Here is a 20,000-nt window from a genome sequence, read left to right on the forward strand (position 1 = left end):
ACACTTTATTTGTAGTAAAACATTACACTTTATTTGTAGTAATACATTACACTTTATTTGTAGTAATACATTACACTTTATTTGTAGTAAATACATTACACTTTATTTGTATCATTATCTTCTTGAAAAAGTGATTTCCTGAAGTGCGTGAGGGACACAGTTTGTCGTGTGATTACCTTTACGTTCCATAGAGATACTTAAAACCGTATTATAATCTCACACCATAATTAGAGTCTTGTGTTGCTTGTAGGGTTGATCAATTATTATATATATCTTCAAAGAAGTGTGGATCATTGTTATTTGAACTGTATAGGTTAATGAGCCCTGTCTGTTTATTGTCCAATAACATCTTTAAAATCATTCATCTACCTTCATCCATCTACCAAAATTACTGTTAATTAATATCACTTTTTTGAATGTCATTGACCATGTTAGAAATACATTTCACCCCAGAAGTCCTTTTTCCACACAACTTCATTTAAAATTGTTGAATGAGTTTCCAATAAACAATAGATACGATATTCCTTCTCTTTTAGCCATGTAAATACAGAGTATTTTCGTATTATCTACTAAGACTACAATTATAACTGTCTATACTTATTTCACCATTTACCATAATGAGATACACGTTTTAAATATAGTTATCATAAAATATGTTTGTAAACTCACTGTTATAAAGTACCATAGTGATTGTGTTCATTTAGCTGTACCATGATATTTGCATTGCTACTTAGTAACCCCCCAATTGTTCTCCACTATACCGTCCTCTAAAACCCCTCCCCGTCCCCAGTAGGTTTGTCATCCCAGTGACCGGCAGGCCAACCCCCGTCCCCTGGAATCCCAGGGCCCCCGAGAGACCAGTAGGTTTGTCATCCCAGTGACCGGGCCCCGAGCAGGCCCCTGGAATCCCAGGGCCCCCCAGTGGTTTGTCAAGTGACCCAGGGCCCAGGGCCCCGAGAGACCAGTAGGTTTGTCATCCCAGTGACCGGCAGGCCAACCCCGTCCCCCCAGGGCCCCGAGAGACCAGTGGAATCATCCCAGTGACCGGGCCCCCCTGGAATCCCAGGGCCCCGAGAGACCAGTAGGTTTGTCATCCCAGTGACCGGAAAACCCCGACCCCTGGAATCCCAGTGAAACACCCATCAAAAGACCCCACAGAACAGAAGCACATCAGCAGATCAGCATTTCTCTCACATCGATTATCATACAACTACTAAAAAACTCATTTATACATAATTAATATCCTGCGTATCTTCATTTCCATCATTAACAAATAATATGTGTAATAATGTAGGTAGTTCCTGCCATGTGATGATGTTAGTAGTATAGAGATAATGATGCTATTGATTATAAATGTTATGATATTGATTAGGATGTTAGTAGTATAGAGATAATGATGTTATTGATTATAAATGTTATGATATTGATTAGGATGTTAGTAGTATAGAGATAATGATGTTATTGATTATAAATGTTATGATATTGATTAGGATGTTAGTAGTATAGAGATAATGATGCTATTGATTATAAATGTTATGATATTGATTAGGATGTTAGTAGTATAGAGATAATGATGTTATTGATTATAAATGTTATGATATTGATTAGGATGTTAGTAGTATAGAGATAATGATGTTATTGATTATAAATGTTATGATATTGATTATGATGTTAGTAGTATAGAGATAATGATGTTATTGATTATAAATGTTATGATATTGATTATGATGTTAGTAGTATAGAGATAATGATGTTATTGATTATAAATGTTATGATATTGATTATGATGTAGATTAGTGTTATGTTGTTAGTAGTATAGAGATAATGATGTTATTGATTATAAATGTTATGATATTGATTATGATGTAGATTAGTGTTATGTTGTTAGTAGTATAGAGATAATGATGTTATTGATTATAAATGTTATGATATTGATTATGATGTAGATTAGTGTTATGTTGTTAGTAGTATAGAGATAATGATGTTATTGATTATAAATGTTATGATATTGATTATGATGTAGATTAGTGTTATGTTGTTAGTAGTATAGAGATAATGATGTTATTGATTATATAAATGTTATGAAGAGTCACTGAATGTTTTAATAAACTAACTGTCAGTCTTGTGTGATTTTCCCCTCCAGTGTTTTATTTCCCAGTGATCAAGGAGTTATTGATCATTAGTGATTCCATCAGTGATACCAGACATCATCTCAGCCCAGAGGTCCAGCTCAGCACCTTGACCCTTAGTGACCTCTCCCTCAGACAGACAGACAGACAGACAGACAGACAGACAGACAGACAGACAGACAGACAGACAGACAGACAGACAGACAGACAGACAGACAGACAGACAGACAGACAGACAGACAGACAGACAGACAGACAGACAGACAGACAGACAGAAGACTACTAGAGTCACCCTCCACTCCCTCTTGTGAGTCCAGGCCAGACAGACAGACAGACAGACAGACAGACAGACAGACAGACAGACAGACAGACAGACAGACAGACAGACAGACAGACAGACAGACAGACAGACAGACAGACAGACAGACAGACAGACAGACAGACAGACTACTAGACCCCTCCAGAGTCCAGGCCACAGACAGACAGACAGACAGACAGACAGACAGACAGACAGACAGACCTGTTAATCACCCCTCCACTCTCTCCCTGAGTCCATGTCCACAGACAGACAGACAGACAGACAGACAGACAGACAGACAGACAGACAGACAGACAGACAGACAGACAGACAGACAGACAGACAGACAGACAGACAGAACTACTAGTCACCCCTCCACTCTCTCCCTGAGTCCAGGCCACAGACGGACAAACAGACAGACAGAACTACTAGTCACCCCTCCACTCTCTCCCTGAGTCCAGGCCACAGACAGACAGACAGACAGACAGACAGACAGACAGACAGACAGACAGACAGACAGACAGACAGACAGAACTACTAGTCACCCCTCCAGTCTCTCCCTGAGTCCAGGCCCCAGACAGACAGAGCAGCAACAGCGTCAGAACTATAGCAGTCTTCATTCTGAAATGACTCTGGTCTTCTTCAGAAGTAGTGCTGTAGTCTACAGGGTTCAGAACTCACCTTTTTAAACACTTCTTATCACTCATCATGAGGTTTCCCGAAGGCGCCAGGCTCCCCAGCATTATGCAGTCCTGCACAATCATTACACACAAACTTTGAAAGTGTTTACTTATCAGACCCACATATATAATAAATATACTATAATATACTATATTCATATGCTTTTAGTACTCACACATGAATCCTATCCTGTTTGCAGGTCATGTGTTTTGAGCCAGCAGTAAAAACACACTGACAGGACAGTTCCTCTTATGTCCACTAGGTGGAAATCTGGTGTCGCAGGACTGTGGACTAGAAAGAATCATTGTCCCAATTATCCTCCTCCTAAAGTGTGCACTTGTTCACTTCCCTTCACTGAAATGACTGGTAAACTAAATATGGTGGAAACTCCCACTTGATAACAGAGGGAATTGTCCCGTGGGTGGAACGGTGGGAGACAAACTGAACCTCCTCTCCTTTCTCCTCCCCTCTCCTCTTCTCACTTCTCTCCTCTCCTCCCCTTCTCACTACTCTCCTCTCCTCCCCTCTCCTCTCCTCCACTCTCCTCTTCTCACTTCTCTCCTCTCCTCACTTCCCTCCTCTCCTCTTCTCCCCCTCTCTTCTCCCTCCTCTCCTCTTCTCCTCTCCTATCCTCTCCTCTTCTCCCTCCTCTCCCTTCTCCTCTCCGATCCTCTCCTCTTCTCTCCCCTCTCCTCTCCTCATCTCCCCCTCTCCTCCTCTCCCCCCTCTCCTCTTCTCCCCTCCTCTCCTCTCTTCTCCCCTCTCTTAGGAGGGGAAAGGGAGTAGAGTGGAGGGGGAGAGATGGGAGGGAGAGAATATATTTTTACAGCTGTCTTCTCACCAGTGATGTCATCATAACCAGTAACCTGTTCCTCTCTTGGCCCAGCCCAGCCTGACCCTGATATATAGCATCAGGCCTGTTGAGTTGACTTGGGTAACAGACCTCTAGCTTCTACACCACATCCCCCCTTCTCCTGCTCTAACATGAGACCTCATCAGTACTCATTTTGGGTGCTGGTACTGTTTATATTTAGGTGCTGGAACATTAAGCCAATATTCTATAAGAGGTGAACTCAAGCAGTAGAAAGTTAGAGGTGATATTATAGGACACTATGTGAAATGTTGCTGCTCTGTCAGCAGTTTCCTGTGGAGTTTTTTTACATATCAGTTTGCTGTAGTGTGTTCAACCACTGATCCAAGATAAGTTGCTAAGAAATTAATCTCACATCATTGACGTTAGGACGTAATGAGAGAGAAGTCATATAGCCTAGCAGTATTTTCCACTCTTCAGTCCACTCTTTATGACAGCAGACTGTGGAGCCCCAGTTAGAGACAGATATGATACCTGCAGTGATACTGATGACCCTGTTGTGGAGCACAGGTAGGATTTTGTTACACCGATATACACTTGTGACAGTTACTGAGATATGTTTTGATATTATAAGATATATTATAATTTGCAGGGTTAGTAAAATAACATGCAACTGGAAGCAGACAGTAAAAATGTGTCTCAAAGCAGGACAATGATGTGATCACCAGTAAATGTACTTTACTGTAGTCTAACTGTCCATCTGGGGACAGGCACTAATGTCAGTTAAGTTGTGATGGTGTCATGTGTCTGACTGTTGTATATTCAGTGTGTCAATGATTGATTGTATCTGTCTCTATGTAAATGAATGAGAGTATATATTATGTATTATATATTATATTGGTGTTATGTTAGAGTAGGAGAAGGGAGGGGTGTAGATGATAGATTAGCTAAGTCAAGACCAACAGGTCAAACACTATACGTCACGAAGGGAGAGAGAATGAGAGAGAGATGAGAAGAGAGGAGGGGTGGGGAGAGAGAAAGGGAGGGGGGAGAGAGAGAGAGGGTAGGGAGAGAGAAAGGGAGGGGAGAGAGAAAGGGAGGGGCGATGGGAAAGGAGGGCATAGAGCAAGATAGGTGAGAGAGGAGGGTAGGGAAGAGAGAGTAGGGTAGAGAGAAGGGTAGAGTAGAGAGGAGGTAGGGGATAGAGGGTAGGGTAGAGAGAAGGGGAGGGGAGGGGAGAACAGAGGGAAGGGGAGAGTGGAGGGTAGGAGAGAGAAGGGTAGAGTAGAGACGATGGGAGGGTAGGGGATAGAGAGATTTGCGGAGGAGAGAAGAGGGTAGGGGAGAGAGGAGGGTGGAGGAGAAAAGAGAAGAGGGTAGGGGAGAGAGGAGGGTGGAGGAGAGATGGGGAATGTGTTTACACATGGGTGTTGTTGCACCATACCACTGTCATCCCCATCATATCATGAAAGGTCATGTTATGTTGATTTAACCTCTGCCTCTCTCTTCCTCTGACTCCTCCCTTTCTCTCTATCTCTCTGTCTCTCTCTCCCTTTCTCCTCTCTCTCTCTCTTTCTCCTCAGACCTCCAGGCTCAAAGCGTCAGTCCACCAGGTAGGTAGAGTATAAATCTACAGTGATTATAGCAGTTCAATATTAGTCAACTTTATTATCCCACATGGAGAAATTAATGTGTCCATACAAACCATTCTTATACTTGACATATTATATATTATATTGGTCTGATGTTAGAGTAGGAGAAGGGGGGTGTAGATGATAGAGGTCTGTTACCAAGGCAACAGGTCTGATACTATCTGTCAGGAAGAGAGAGAGAGGAACAGAGAGAGAGAGAGAAGGCGTGGAGAGAAAGTGAGATGTCAACAGAGATAGGGCTGACAGACTAACATGCAGCCAACTGAATATCTTGTCTTTACTGACTTCCCACCAGTGATGTCATCATAACCAGTAACTTTTTCCACTCTTGGTCCGGCTCAGCTTGACCCCTGACCTCTGATATTAATGATAAAAAAATAAAAAAATAAAAAATATATAGATTTAATCTCATCTGCAAAGAGAGTTACACATTTGCATGGAAGGGGAATGTACACTACATGACCAAAAGTATGTGGACACCTGCTCATCTAACATCTCATTCCAAAATCATGGGAATTAATATGGAGTTGCTCCCCCCCTTTGCTGCTATAACAGCCTCCCCTGTTCTGGTAAGGCTTTCCACTAGAAGATGGAACATTGATGCTTTACTTCCATTCAGCCACAACAGCATTAGTGAGGTTGGGCGATTAGGCCTGGCTCAGTTGGCGTTTCAATTCATCCCGAAAGGTATTCAATGAGGTTTAGGTCAGGGCTCTGTGAAGGCCAGTAAAGTTCTTCATGCATGGCGGTGTGCCCGATTTTTTTTTTTACAGGTCAGGAAGGGGTGTGCCTGAAATAGCCAAATCCACTAATTTGAAGGGGCGTCCACATACTTTGTACATACTGTAAGGTGTAGCCCTGGGTGGCTGGTCTAAACACCACCCCAACCCCAACCACATCCCCACTCAGCTTTACAGGATCTTAGTGAAACATTCACTCCCTGGTTTCCCAGGTTTGTATTAGGTCAAGGCCAGAGTGACAACACACAGGACAGCAGACCCCCAGGGCAGGACATGAACTTAACTCCAGTACAGCTGTTGAAAACAGGAAGTGGGCATCTTTTCAATACAGACTCCTTTTGTTGTACTGTTTTCAATATAAAACATCCAGACCTTATTCAAGTTGTCCAGTAAACCCTTATAAGAGGTGAACTTAAGCAGTAGAAAGTTAGAGGTGATATTATAGCAGACACTATGAAACGTTGCTGCCCTGTGAGCAGTTTCCTGTGGGGGTTTTCAGAACAGATGAGTTTGCTGTTGGTAGCTTGGTTCAAACACTGATCAAAGATAAGTTGCTGAGAAGTTTATCTCACATCATTGAAGTAAAGAACTAATGAGATTATAGTCATATTGCCTAGAAGTATTTTCCACTCTTCAGTCCTCTCTCCCAGACCCCCCCCCCCAGTCTAGTACATAACTCAACTCTCTCCCTGACCCCCCCCAGTCTAGTACCTAACTCAACTCTCTCCCTGACCCCCCCCCAGTCTAGTACATAACTAATCTCTCTCCCTGACCCCCACCAGTCTAGTACATAACTCAACTCTCTCCCCCCACCAGTCTAGTACATAACCCCACCAGTCTAGTATATAACTCAACTCTCTCCCCACCAGTCTAGTACATTAACCAAACATAACTCAACTCTCTCCCTGACCCCCACCAGTCTAGTACATAACTCAACTCTCTCCCTGACCCCCACCAGTCTAGTACATAACTCAACTCTCTCCCTGACCCCCACCAGTCTAGTACATAACTCAACTCTCTCCCTGACCCCCACCAGTCTACCCTTTCCACACAGTCTAGTGTGGGAACCAGTAGTTTGTAACTCAACTCTCCCCGACCCTGAGTCAACCAAAGTCTAGTGAAGTCAACTCAAATCTCTCCCTGACCCCACCAGTCTATGTACATAACTGCAACTTCAACTCTCTCCCTGACCCCCACCAGTTCAGAGTCAACTTTCTCCCCAACACAAATCAAATGTTAATGGTCACATCCCAATACAACTCTGTTTCCTTTACAGTGAAATGTTTACTGTGAACCCCAACTTTCAGAGTGCATTACACAAATCAGTGTAACGGATAAAAGTAACAAGGCACCGGTAACAGATATCAGTGTGGGGGCACCGGTTAGTCAGTGGCCCAGGGTTACATTAGAGTCAGTGTCACCAGTTAGAGTCAGTGTGGGGGCAGAGTCACAGTGAGGGGGCACCGTTAGAGAGTCAGTGTGGGGGGTTTAGAGTCAGTGTGGGGGCACCGGTTAAGGGTGGGGGCACCGGTTAGAGTCAGTGTGGGGGCACCGGTTAGAGTCAGTGTGGGGGCAAGAGTCAGTGTGGGGGGCACCGGTTAGAGTCAGTGTGGGGGGGCACCGGTTAGAGTCAGTGTGGGGGCACCGTTAGAGTCAGTGTGGGGGCACCGGTTAGAGTCAGTGTGGGGGGCACCGGTTAGAGTCAGTGTGGGGGCACCGGTCAGAGTCAGTGTGGGGGCACCGGTTAGAGTCAGTGTGGGGGCACCGGTTAGAGTCAGTGTGGGGGGCACCGGTTAGAGTCAGTGTGGGGGCACCGGTTAGAGTCAGTGTGGGGGTGTCAGTTAGGGGGCAGTTAGTCAGTGTGGGGGCACCGGTTAGAGTCAGTGTGGGGGGCACCGGTTAGAGTCAGTGTGGGGGCACAGTGTTAGGGTCAGTCAGTGTGGGGGGCACCGGTTAGAGTCAGTGTGTGGGGGCACCGGTTAGAGTCAGTGTGGGGGCACCGGTTAGAGTCAGTGTGTGGGGGCACCGGTTAGAGTCAGTGTGGGGGCACCGGTTAGAGTCAGTGTGTGGGGGCACCGGTTAGAGTCAGTGTGGGGGCACCGGTTAGAGTCAGTGTGGGGGGCACCGGTTAGAGTCAGTGTGGGGGGCACCGGTTAGAGTCAGTGTGGGGGGCACCGGTTAGAGTCAGTGTGGGGGCACCGGTTAGAGTCAGTGTGGGGGGCACCGGTTAGAGTCAGTGTGGGGGCACAGGTTAGTCAGTGTGGGGGGCACCGGTTAGAGTCAGTGTGTGGGGGCACCGGTTAGAGTCAGTGTGGGGGCACCGGTTAGAGTCAGTGTGGGGGGCACCGGTTAGAGTCAGTGTGGGGGGCACCGGTTAGAGTCAGTGTGGGGGGCACCGGTTAGAGTCAGTGTGGGGGCACCGGTTAGAGTCAGTGTGTGGGGGCACCGGTTAGAGTCAGTGTGGGGGCACCGGTTAGAGTCAGTGTGGGGGGCACCGGTTAGAGTCAGTGTGTGGGGGCACCGGTTAGAGTCAGTGTGGGGGGCACCGGTTAGAGTCAGTGTGGGGGCACCGGTTAGAGTCAGTGTGGGGGGCACCGGTTAGAGTCAGTGTGGGGGGCACCGGTTAGAGTCAGTGTGAGGGGGCACCGGTTAGAGTCAGTGTGGGGGCACCGGTTAGAGTCAGTGTGAGGGGGCACCGGTTAGAGTCAGTGTGGGGGGCACCGGTTAGAGTCAGTGTGGGGGGCACCGGTTAGAGTCAGTGTGGGGGCACGGTTAGAGTCAGTGTGGGGGGCACCGGTTAGAGTCAGTGTGGGGGCACCGGTTAGAGTCAGTGTGTGGGGGCACCGGTTAGAGTCAGTGTGGGGGGCACCGGTTAGAGTCAGTGTGGGGGGCACCGGTTAGAGTCAGTGTGGGGGCACCGGTTAGAGTCAGTGTGGGGGCACCGGTTAGAGTCAGTGTGGGGGGCACCGGTTAGAGTCAGTGTGGGGGGGGGGCACCGGTTAGAGTCAGTGTGGGGGGCACCGTTAGTCAGTGTGGGGGCACCGGTTAGAGTCAGTGTGGGGGGCACCGGTTAGAGTCAGTGTGGGGGGCACCGGTTAGAGTCAGTGTGGGGGGCACCGGAGTCAGTGTGGGGGCACCGGTTAGAGTCAGTGTGGGGGCACCGGTTAGAGTCAGTGTGGGGGCACCGGTTAGAGTCAGTGTGGGGGGCACCGGTTAGAGTCAGTGTGGGGGCACCGGTTAGAGTCAGTGTGGGGGGGCACCGGTTAGAGTCAGTGTGGGGGCACCGGTCAGTTAGAGTCAGTGTGGGGGCACCGGTTAGAGTCAGTGTGGGGGCACCGGTTAGAGTCAGTGTGGGGGCACCGGTTAGAGTCAGTGTGGGGGGCACCGGTTAGAGTCAGTGTGGGGGCACCGGTTAGAGTCAGTGTGAGGGGCACCGGTTAGAGTCAGTGTGGGGGGCACCGGTTAGAGTCAGTGTGGGGGCACCGGTTAGAGTCAGTGTGGGGGGCACCGGTTAGAGTCAGTGTGGGGGGGGGGCACCGGTTAGAGTCAGTGTGGGGGGCACCGGTTAGAGTCAGTGTGGGGGGCACCGGTTAGAGTCAGTGTGGGGGCACCGGTTAGAGTCAGTGTGGGGGGGGGGCACCGGTTAGAGTCAGTGTGGGGGCACCGGTTAGAGTCAGTGTGGGGGCACCGGTTAGAGTCAGTGTGGGGGCACCGGTTAGAGTCAGTGTGTGGGGGGGGCACCGGTTAGAGTCAGTGTGGGGGGCACCAGTGTGGGGGGCACCGGTTAGAGTCAGTGTGGGGGGCACCGGTTAGAGTCAGTGTGGGGGGCACCGGTTAGAGTCAGTGTGGGGGCACCGGTTAGAGTCAGTGTGGGGGCACCGGTTAGAGTCAGTGTGTGGGGGCACCGGTTAGAGTCAGTGTGGGGGCACCGGTTAGAGTCAGTGTGGGGGGCACCGGTTAGAGTCAGTGTGGGGGCACCGGTTAGAGTCAGTGTGGGGGGCACCGGTTAGAGTCAGTGTGGGGGCACCGGTTAGAGTCAGTGTGGGGGCACCGGTTAGAGTCAGTGTGGGGGGCACCGGTTAGAGTCAGTGTGGGGGCACCGGTTAGAGTCAGTGTGGGGGGTGTCCGGTTAGAGTCAGTGTGGGGGGCACCGGTTAGAGTCAGTGTGGGGGCACCGGTTAGAGTCAGTGTGGGGGGGCACCGGTTAGAGTCAGTGTGGGGGCACCGGTTAGAGTCAGTGTGGGGGCACCGGTTAGAGTCAGTGTGGGGGGTTACGGTTAGAGTCAGTGTGGGGGTTAGAGTCAGTGTGGGGGCACGGTTAGAGTCAGTGTGAGGGGGCACCGGTTAGAGTCAGTGTGTGGGGGGGCACCACCGGTTAGAGTCAGTGTGGGGGCACCGGTTAGAGTCAGTGTGGGGGGCACCGGTTAGAGTCAGTGTGGGGGGCACCGGTTAGAGTCAGTGTGTGGGGGCACCGGTTAGAGTCAGTGTGGGGGCACCGGTTAGAGTCAGTGTGGGGGCACCGGTTAGAGTCAGTGTGGGGGGCACCGGTTAGAGTCAGTGTGGGGGGCACCGGTTAGAGTCAGTGTGTGGGGGCACCGGTTAGAGTCAGTGTGGGGGGCACCGGTTAGAGTCAGTGGGGGGCACCGGTTAGAGTCAGTGTGGGGGCACCGGTTAGAGTCAGTGTGGGGGCACCGGTTAGAGTCAGTGTGGGGGGCACCGGTTAGAGTCAGTGTGGGGGGCACCGGTTAGAGTCAGTGTGGGGGCACCGGTTAGAGTCAGTGTGGGGGCACCGGTTAGAGTCAGTGTGGGGGGCACCGGTTAGAGTCAGTGTGGGGGGCACCGGTTAGAGTCAGTGTGGGGGGCACCGGTTAGAGTCAGTGTGGGGGCACCGGTTAGAGTCAGTGTGGGGGCACCGAGAGTCAGTGTGGGGGGCAGTTAGAGTCAGTGGGGGGCACCGGTTAGAGTCAGTGTGGGGGCACCGGTTAGAGTCAGTGTGGGGGCACCGGTTAGAGTCAGTGTGGGGGCACCGGTTAGAGTCAGTGGTTAGGTGTGGGGGGCACCGGTTAGAGTCAGTGTGGGGGCACCGGTTAGAGTCAGTGTGGGGGCACCGGTTAGAGTCAGTGTGGGGCACCGGTTAGAGTCAGTGTGGGGGGCACCGGTTAGAGTCAGTGTGGGGGCACCGGTTAGAGTCAGTGTGGGGGGCACCGGTTAGAGTCAGTGTGGGGGCACCGGTTAGAGTCAGTGTGGGGGGCACCGGTTAGAGTCAGTGTGTGGGGGCACCGGTTAGAGTCAGTGTGTGGGGGCACCGGTTAGAGTCAGTGTGTGGGGGCACCGGTTAGAGTCAGTGTGTGGGGGCACCGGTTAGAGTCAGTGTGTGGGGGCACCGGTTAGAGTCAGTGTGTGGGGGCACCGGTTAGAGTCAGTGTGGGGGGCACCGGTTAGAGTCAGTGTGTGAGGGGCACCGGGGCACCGGTTAGAGTCAGTGTGTGGGGGCAGAGTCAGGTTACCGGTTAGAGTCAGTGTGGGGGCACCGGTTAGAGTCAGTGTGGGGGCACCGGTTAGAGTCAGTGTGGGGGGCACCGGTTAGAGTCAGTGTGTGGGGCACCGGTTAGAGTCAGTGTGTGGGGGCACCGGTTAGAGTCAGTGTGGGGGCACCGGTTAGAGTCAGTGTGGGGGGCACCGGTTAGAGTCAGTGTGGGGGCACCGGTTAGAGTCAGTGTGGGGGCACCGGTTAGAGTCACTGTGGGGGCACCGGTTAGAGTCAGTGTGGGGGCACCGGTTAGAGTCAGTGTGGGGGCACCGGTTAGAGTCAGTGTGAGGGCACCGGTTAGAGTCAGTGTGAGGGGGCACCGGTTAGAGTCAGTGTGGGGGCACCGGTTAGAGTCAGTGTGGGGGGTTAGACCGGTTAGAGTCAGTGTGGGGGGCACCGGTTAGAGTCAGTGTGGGGGGCACCGGTTAGAGTCAGTGTGTGGGGGCACCGGTTAGAGTCAGTGTGGGGGCACCGGTTAGAGTCAGTGTGGGGGCACCGGTTAGAGTCAGTGTGGGGGCACCGGTTAGAGTCAGTGTGGGGGGCACCGGTTAGAGTCAGTGTGGGGGCACCGGTTAGAGTCAGTGTGAGGGGGGGCACCGGTTAGAGTCAGTGTGGGGGCACCGGTTAGAGTCAGTGTGGGGGGCACCGGTTAGAGTCAGTGTGGGGGCACCGGTTAGAGTCAGTGTGGGGGGCACCGGTTAGAGTCAGTGTGTGGGGGCACCGGTTAGAGTCAGTGTGGGGGCACCGGTTAGAGTCAGTGTGTGGGGGCACCGGTTAGAGTCAGTGTGGGGGGCACCGGTTAGAGTCAGAGTGTGTGGGGGCACCGGTTAGAGTCAGTGTGGGGGGCACCGGTTAGAGTCAGTGTGTGGGGGGCACCGGTTAGAGTCAGTGTGGGGGGCACCGGTTAGAGTCAGTGTGTGGGGGCACCGGTTAGAGTCAGGGAGAGGGGGAGTGGGGGCACCGGTTAGAGTCAGTGTGTGGGGGCACCGGTTAGAGTCAGTGTGTGGGGGCACCGGTTAGAGTCAGTGTGGGGGGCACCGGTTAGAGTCAGTGTGGGGCACCGGTTAGAGGGGCACCGGTTAGAGTCAGTGTGGGGGCACCGGTTAGAGTCAGTGTGTGGGGGCACCGGTTAGAGTCAGTGTGTGGGGCACCGGTTAGAGTCAGTGTGGGGGCAGGTGTGGGGGGAGGTTAGAGTCAGTGTGGGGGCACCGGTGGGGTGTGTGGGGCACCGGTTAGAGTCAGTGTGTGGGCACCAGGTTAGGGGGAGTCAGTGTGGGGGGCACTGGTTAGAGTCAGTGTGGGGGGCACCGGTTAGAGTCAGTGTGGGGGCACCGGTTAGAGTCAGTGTGGGGGCACCGGTTAGAGTCAGTGTGGGGGCACCGGTTAGAGTCAGTGTGGGGGCACCGGTTAGAGTCAGTGTGAGGGGGCACCGGTTAGAGTCAGTGTGAGGGGGCACCGGTTAGAGTCAGTGTGAGGGGGGGCACCGGTTAGAGTCAGTGTGGGGGGCACCGGTTAGAGTCAGTGTGGGGGGCACCGGTTAGAGTCAGTGAGTCAGTGTGAGGGGCACCGGTTAGAGTCAGTGTGTGGGGGCACCGGTTAGAGTCAGTGTGTGGGGGCACGGTTAGAGTCAGTTTGTGGGGGGCACGGGGAGAGAGTCAGTGGGGAGAAGAGGAGAGGGAGGGGGAGGAGAAGAGGAGAGGGGGAGAAGAGAAGAGGGGGGGGAGAAGAGGAGAGGAGAGGGGAGGAGAGGAGAGGAGAAAGGGGAGAAGAGAAGAGGAGAGAGAGAGGGGGAGAAGAGGAGAGGAGAGGGGGAGAAGAGGGGAGGAGAGGGGGGAGAAGAGGAGAAGGAGAGGAGGAGGAGAAGAGGAGAGGGGGAGAAGAGGAGAGGGGGAGAGAGGAGAGGAGGGGGGAGAGAGAGGAGAGGAGAGAGGTGAGGAGAGGAGAGAGGAGAGGAGAGGAGAGGGGGAGAAGAGAAGAGGAGAGGAGAGGGGAGGAGAGGAGAGGGGGAGAAGAGGAGAGGAGAGGAGAGGAGAGGAGAGGAGAGGGAGAGAAGAGGAGGAGAAGAGGAGAGGAGAGGGCGAGAAGAGGAGAGGAGAGGAGAGGAGGATAAGAGGAGAGGAGAGAGGAGGAGAAGAGAAGAGGAGAGGAGAGGGGGAGAAGAGGAGATGAGAGGGGGAGGAGAGGAGAAGAGGAGAGGGGAGAAGAGGAGAAGAGAGAAGATTGGGGGGGAAAGGGAGGGGGAGAGAAGAGGAGAGGAGAGGGGGAGAAGAGGAGAGGGGGAGAAGAGAAGAGGAGAGGGGGAGGAGAGGAGAGGAGAGGAGAGGGGGGATAGAGGCGAGAGGAGAGGAGAGGAGAGGAGAGGAGAGGAGAGGAGAGGGAGGAGATGGGTAGAGGAGAGGGGGAGAAGGGGAGAAGAGAAGAGAAGAGGAGAGGAGAGGGAGAGGAAGAGGGGAGAAGGAGAGGAGAGGAGAGGAGAGGAGATGGGGAGGAGAGGAGGAGAGGAGAGGAGAGGGGGAGAAGAGAAGAGGAGAGGAGAGGGGGAGGAGATGAGATGGGGAGAAGAGGAGAGGAGAGGGGGAGGAGGAGAGGAGAGGAGAGGGAGAGAAGAGGAGGATAAGAGGAGAGGGGGAGAAGAGAAGAGGAGAGGAGAGGAGAGGAGAGAGAGAGAGAGGAGATGGGACGAGGAGAGAGACGATGAGAGAGGAGAAGAGAAGAGGAGAGGGGGACAAGAGTAGATGGGGAACGGAGGAGAAGAAGAGGAGACGAGAGGGGGAGATTAGAAAGGGGGAGAAGAGGAGAGGGGGAGAAGAGAAGAGGAGAGGAGAGAGGTGGAGGAGAGGGGGAAGAGAGAAGATGGGGAGAAGAGGAGAAGAGAGGAGAGGGGGAGGAGAGGAGAGGATAGGGGGAGGAGAGGAGAGGGGGAGGAGAGGAGAGGCGAGGAGACGGGGAGAAGAGGAGGGAGAGGAGAGGAGAGGGGGAGAGAGGGGGAGGAGATGGGGGGAGAAGAGGAGAGGAAAGGGGGAGGAGAGGAGAGGGGAGGGAGAGGAGAGAGGGGAGAAGAGAAGAGGAGAGGAGAGGGGGAGGAGATAGAAGAGGAGAGGGGGAGAAGAGGAGAGGAGAGGGGGAGAAGAGGAGAAGAGAGGAGAGGGGGAGGAAAGGGGGAGGAAGGGATAGGAGATGGGGAGAAGAGGAGAGGAAAGGGGGAGGAGAGGAGAGAGAGAGGAGAGGGAGAGAAGAGGAGAGGGGGAGGAGAGGAGAGGAGAGGGGGAGAAGAGGAGAAGAGAGAAGGTGGGAGGAAAGGGGGAGAATAGGAGATGGGGAGAAGAGGAGAGGGGGAGAAGAGAAGAGGAGAGGGGGAGGAGAGGAGAGGATAGGATAGGAGAGAGAGAGGAGAGGAGAGGAGAGAGGAGAGGAGAGGAGAGAGGAGAGGAGGGGGGAGGAGGAGAAGAGATGGGGAGAAGAGAAGAGAAGAGGAGAGGAGAGGGAGAGAAGATGAGAGGAGAGGAGAGAGAGGAGAGGAGAGGAGAGGAGAGGAGAGGAGAGGAGATGGGGGAGGAGAGGATAGAGAGAGGGGAGAGGGGGAAGAGAGAAGAGGAGAGGAGAGGGGGAGAGGAGAGGAGATGGGGAGAAGAGGAGAGAGGAGAGGGGGAGAAGAGAAGGGAGGAGAGGGGGAGAGATGAGAGGGAGAGAGGAGAGGAGGAGAGGAAGGAGAGGGGAGGGAGGAGAAGAGAAGAGGAGAGGAGAGGAGAGGAGAGGAGAGGAGAGGAGATGGGACGAGGAGAGAGGACGATGAGAGAGGAGAAGAGAAGAGGAGAGGGGGACAAGAGTAGATGGGGAACGGAGGAGAAGAAGAGGAGACGAGAGGGGGAGATTAGAAAGGGGGAGAAGAGGAGAGGGGGAGAAGAGAAGAGGAGAGGAGAGAGGTGGAGGAGAGGGGGAAGAGAGAAGATGGGGAGAAGAGGAGAAGAGAGGAGAGGGGGAGGAGAGGAGAGGATAGGGGAGGAGAGGAGAGGAGAGGCGACGAGACGGGAGAAGAGGAGTGGAGAGGAGAGGAGAGGGGGAAGGAGAGGGGGAGGAGATGGGTAGAAGAGGAGAGGGGGAGAAGAGGAGAGGAGAGGAGAGGGGGAGAAGAGGAGAAGAGAGGAGAGGGGGAGGAAAGGGGGAGAATAGGAGATGGGGAGAAGAGGAGAGGAAAGGGGGAGGAGAGGAGAGGAGAGGGAGAGAAGAGGAGAGGGGGAGGAGAGGAGAGGAGAGGGGGAGAAGAGGAGAAGAGAGAAGGGGGAGGAAATGGGGAGAATAGGAGATGAGGAGAAGAGGAGAGGGGGAGAAGAGAAGAGGAGAGAGAGGAGAGGAGAGGAGAGGAGAGGAGAGGAGAGGGAGAGGAGAGGGGGAGGAGAGGAGATGGGGAGAAGAGAAGAGGAGAGGAGAGGAGAGGAGAGGAGAGGAGAGAGAGGAGAGGAGAGGAGAGGAGAGAGAGGAGAGGGGGAGGAGAGGAGAGGGGGAAGAAGAGGAGAGGAGAGGGGGAGAAGAGAAGAGGTGGGGGGGGGAAGAGGAGAGGAGAGGGGGGAGGAGAGGAGAGGGAGAGGGGAGAACAGAAGAGGAGAGGAGAGGGGAGGAGAGGAGAGGGGAAGAAGAGGAGAGGAGAGGGGGAGAAGAGAAGAGAGGAGAGGGGGAGAAGAGGAGAGGAGAGGGGGAGGAGAGGAGAGGAGAGGAGGAGAAGAGGAGAGGGGGAGAAGAGAAGAGGAGAGGAGAGGGGGTGAAGAGGAGATGAGAGGGGGAGGAGAGAGAGGAGAGGGGGAGAAGAGGAGGAGAAGAGGAGAGATAGGGGGAGAAGAGGAGAGGAGAGGGGAGAAGAGGAGAGGGGAGGAGAGGAGAGGAGACGAGACGGGGAGAAGAGGAGAGGAGAGGAGAGGAGAGGAGAGGAGAGGAGAGGAGAGGAGAGGAGAGGAGAGGAGAGGGGGAGAAGAGGAGAGGGGGAGAAGAGAAGAGGAGAGGGGGAGGAGAGGGGGAGGAGAGGGAGAGAAGAGGAGAGGGGGAGGAGAGGAGAGGAGAGGGGAAGAGGAGAGAGAGGAGAGGGGGGGAGAAGAGGAGAGGGGGAGAAGAGAAGAGGAGAGGAGAGAGGTGGAGGAGAGGGGGAAGAGAGAAGATGGGGAGAAGAGGAGAAGAGAGGAGAGGGGGAGGAGAGGAGAGGATAGGGGGAGGAGAGGGGAGGAGAGGAGACGAGACGGGAGAAGAGGAGAGGAGAGGAGAGGAGATGGGGAGAAGAGGAGAGGGGGAGAAGAGGAGAGGAGAGGAGAGGGGGAGGAGAGGGGGAGGAGAGGGGTAGAAGAGGAGAGGGGGAGAAGAGGAGAGGAGAGGAGAGGGGGAGAAGAGGAGAAGAGAGGAGAGGGGGAGGAAAGGGGGAGAATAGGAGATGGGGAGAAGAGGAGATGAAAGGGGGAGGAGAGGAGAGGAGAGAGAGAGGGAGAGAAGAGGAGAGGGGGAGGAGAGGAGAGGAGAGGGGGAGAAGAGGAGAGGAGAGGAGAGGGGGAGAAGAGGAGAAGAGAGGAGAGGGGGGGGAAAGGGGGAGAATAGGAGATGGGGAGAAGAGGAGATGAAAGGGGGAGGAGAGGAGAGGAGAGGAGAGGGAGAGAAGAGGAGAGGGGGAGGAGAGGAGAGGAGAGGGGGAGAAGAGGAGAAGAGAGAAGGTGGGAGGAAAGGGGGAGAATAGGAGATGGGGAGAAGAGGAGAGGGGGAGAAGAGAAGAGGAGAGGGGGAGGAGAGGAGAGGATAGGAGAGGAGAGGAGAGAGAGAGGAGAGGAGAGGAGAGGAGAGGAGAGGGGGAGGAGAGGAGATGGGGAGAAGAGAAGAGAAGAGGAGAGGAGAGGGAGAGAAGAGGAGAGGGAGAGGAGAGGAGAGGAGAGGAGAGGAGAGGAGAGGCGGGAGGAGAGGATAGGAGAGGAGAGGGGGAGAAGAGAAGAGGAGAGGAGAGGGGGAGGAGATGAGATGGGGAGAAGAGGAGAGGAGAGGGGGAGGAGAGGAGAGGAGAGGGAGAGAAGAGGAGGATAAGAGGAGAGGGGAGAGAAGAGAAGAGGAGAGGAGAGGAGAGGAGAGGAGAGGAGATGGGACGAGGAGAGAGGACGAGGAGAGAGGAGAAGAGAAGAGGAGAGGGGGACAAGAGTAGATGGGGAACGGAGGAGAAGAAGAGGAGACGAGAGGGGGAGATTAGAAAGGGGGAGAAGAGGAGAGGGGGAGAAGAGAAGAGGAGAGGAGAGAGGTGGAGGAGAGGGGGAAGAGAGAAGATGGGGAGAAGAGGAGAAGAGAGGAGAGGGGGGAGGAGAGGAGAGGATAGGGGGAGGAGAGGAGAGGGGAGGAGAGGAGAGGCGACGAGACGGGGAGAAGAGGAGAGGAGAGGAGAGGAGAGGAGAGGAGATGGGGAGAAGAGGAGAGGGGGAGAAGAGGAGAGGAGAGGAGAGGGGGAGGAGAGGGGGAGATGGGTAGAAGAGGAGAGGGGGAGAAGAGGAGAGGAGAGGAGAGGGGGAGAAGAGGAGAAGAGAGGAGAGGGGGAGGAAAGGGGGAGAATAGGAGATGGGGAGAAGAGGAGAGGAAAGGGGGAGGAGAGGAGAGGAGAGGAGAGGGAGAGAAGAGGAGAGGGGGAGGAGAGGAGAGGAGAGGGGGAGAAGAGGAGAGGGGGAGGAGAGGAGAGGCGACGAGACGGGGAGAAGAGGAGTGGAGAGGAGAGGAGAGGGGGGAGGAGAGGGGGAGGAGATGGGTAGAAGAGGAGAGGGGGAGAAGAGGAGAGGGGGAGGAGAGGAGAGGCGACGAGACGGGGAGAAGAGGAGTGGAGAGGAGAGGAGAGGGGGAGGAGATGGGGAGGAGATGGGTAGAAGAGGAGAGGGGGAGAAGAGGAGAGGAGAGGGGGAGAAGAGGAGAAGAGAGGAGAGGGGGAGGAAAGGGGGAGAATAGGAGATGGGGAGAAGAGGAGAGGAAAGGGGGAGGAGAGGAGAGGGAGAGAGAGAGGGAGAGAAGAGGAGAGGGGGAGGAGAGGAGAGGAGAGGGGGAGAAGAGGAGAAGAGAGAAGGTGGGAGGAAAGGGGGAGAATAGGAGATGGGGAGAAGAGGAGAGGGGGAGAAGAGAAGAGGAGAGGGGGAGGAGAGGAGAGGATAGGATAGGAGAGGAGAGGAGAGGAGAGGAGAGGAGAGGGAGAGGAGAGGAGAGGAGAGGAGAGGAGAGGAGAGGAGAGGAGAGGGGGGAGAGGAGATGGGGAGAAGAGAAGAGAAGAGGAGAGGAGAGGGAGAGAAGATGAGAGGGAGAGGAGAGGAGAGGAGAGGAGAGATTAGAGGAGAGGAGAGGAGAGAGAGATGCGGGAGGAGAGGATAGAGAGGAGAGGGGGAGAAGAGAAGAGGAGAGGAGAGGGGGAGGAGATGAGATGGGGAGAAGAGGAGAGGAGAGGGGGAGGAGAGGAGAGGAGAGGGAGAGAAGAGGAGGATAAGAGGAGAGGGGGAGAAGAGAAGAGGAGAGGAGAGGAGAGGAGAGGAGAGGAGAGGAGATGGGACGAGGAGAGAGGACGATGAGAGAGGAGAAGAGAAGAGGAGAGGGGGACAAGAGTAGATGGGGAACGGAGGAGAAGAAGAGGAGACGAGAGGGGGAGATTAGAAAGGGGGAGAAGAGGAGAGGGGGAGAAGAGAAGAGGAGAGGAGAGAGGTGGAGGAGAGGGGGAAGAGAGAAGATGGGGAGAAGAGGAGAAGAGAGGAGAGGGGGAGGAGAGGAGAGGATAGGGGGAGGAGAGGAGAGGAGAGGCGACGAGACGGGAGAAGAGGAGGGAGAGGAGAGGAGAGGGGGAAGGAGAGGGGGAGGAGATGGGTAGAAGAGGAGAGGGGGAGAAGAGGAGAGGAGAGGAGAGGGGGAGAAGAGGAGAAGAGAGGAGAGGGGGAGGAAAGGGGGAGAATAGGAGATGGGGAGAAGAGGAGAGGAAAGGGGGAGGAGAGGAGAGGGAGGGAGAGAAGAGGAGAGGGGGAGGAGAGGAGAGGAGAGGGGGAGAAGAGGAGAAGAGAGAAGGGGGAGGAAATGGGGAGAATAGGAGATGAGGAGAAGAGGAGAGGGGGAGAAGAGAAGAGGAGAGGAGAGGAGAGGAGAGGAGAGGAGAGGAGAGGAGAGGAGAGGGGGAGGAGAGGAGATGG

The 20,000-nt window shown here is 54.0% G+C and overlaps 1 pseudogene; it reads left to right on the top strand.

Moving 5' to 3' along the window:
- Nucleotides 1-4,428: 4,428 nt before the first annotated feature.
- LOC135570224 (CD5 antigen-like) overlaps nt 4,429-20,000 on the top strand; it is an 85,990-nt pseudogene continuing 70,418 nt past the window's right edge.

Source organism: Oncorhynchus nerka, unplaced genomic scaffold (genome assembly GCF_034236695.1).
Source record: "Oncorhynchus nerka isolate Pitt River unplaced genomic scaffold, Oner_Uvic_2.0 unplaced_scaffold_1017, whole genome shotgun sequence".
Classification (NCBI taxonomy): domain Eukaryota; kingdom Metazoa; phylum Chordata; class Actinopteri; order Salmoniformes; family Salmonidae; genus Oncorhynchus; species Oncorhynchus nerka.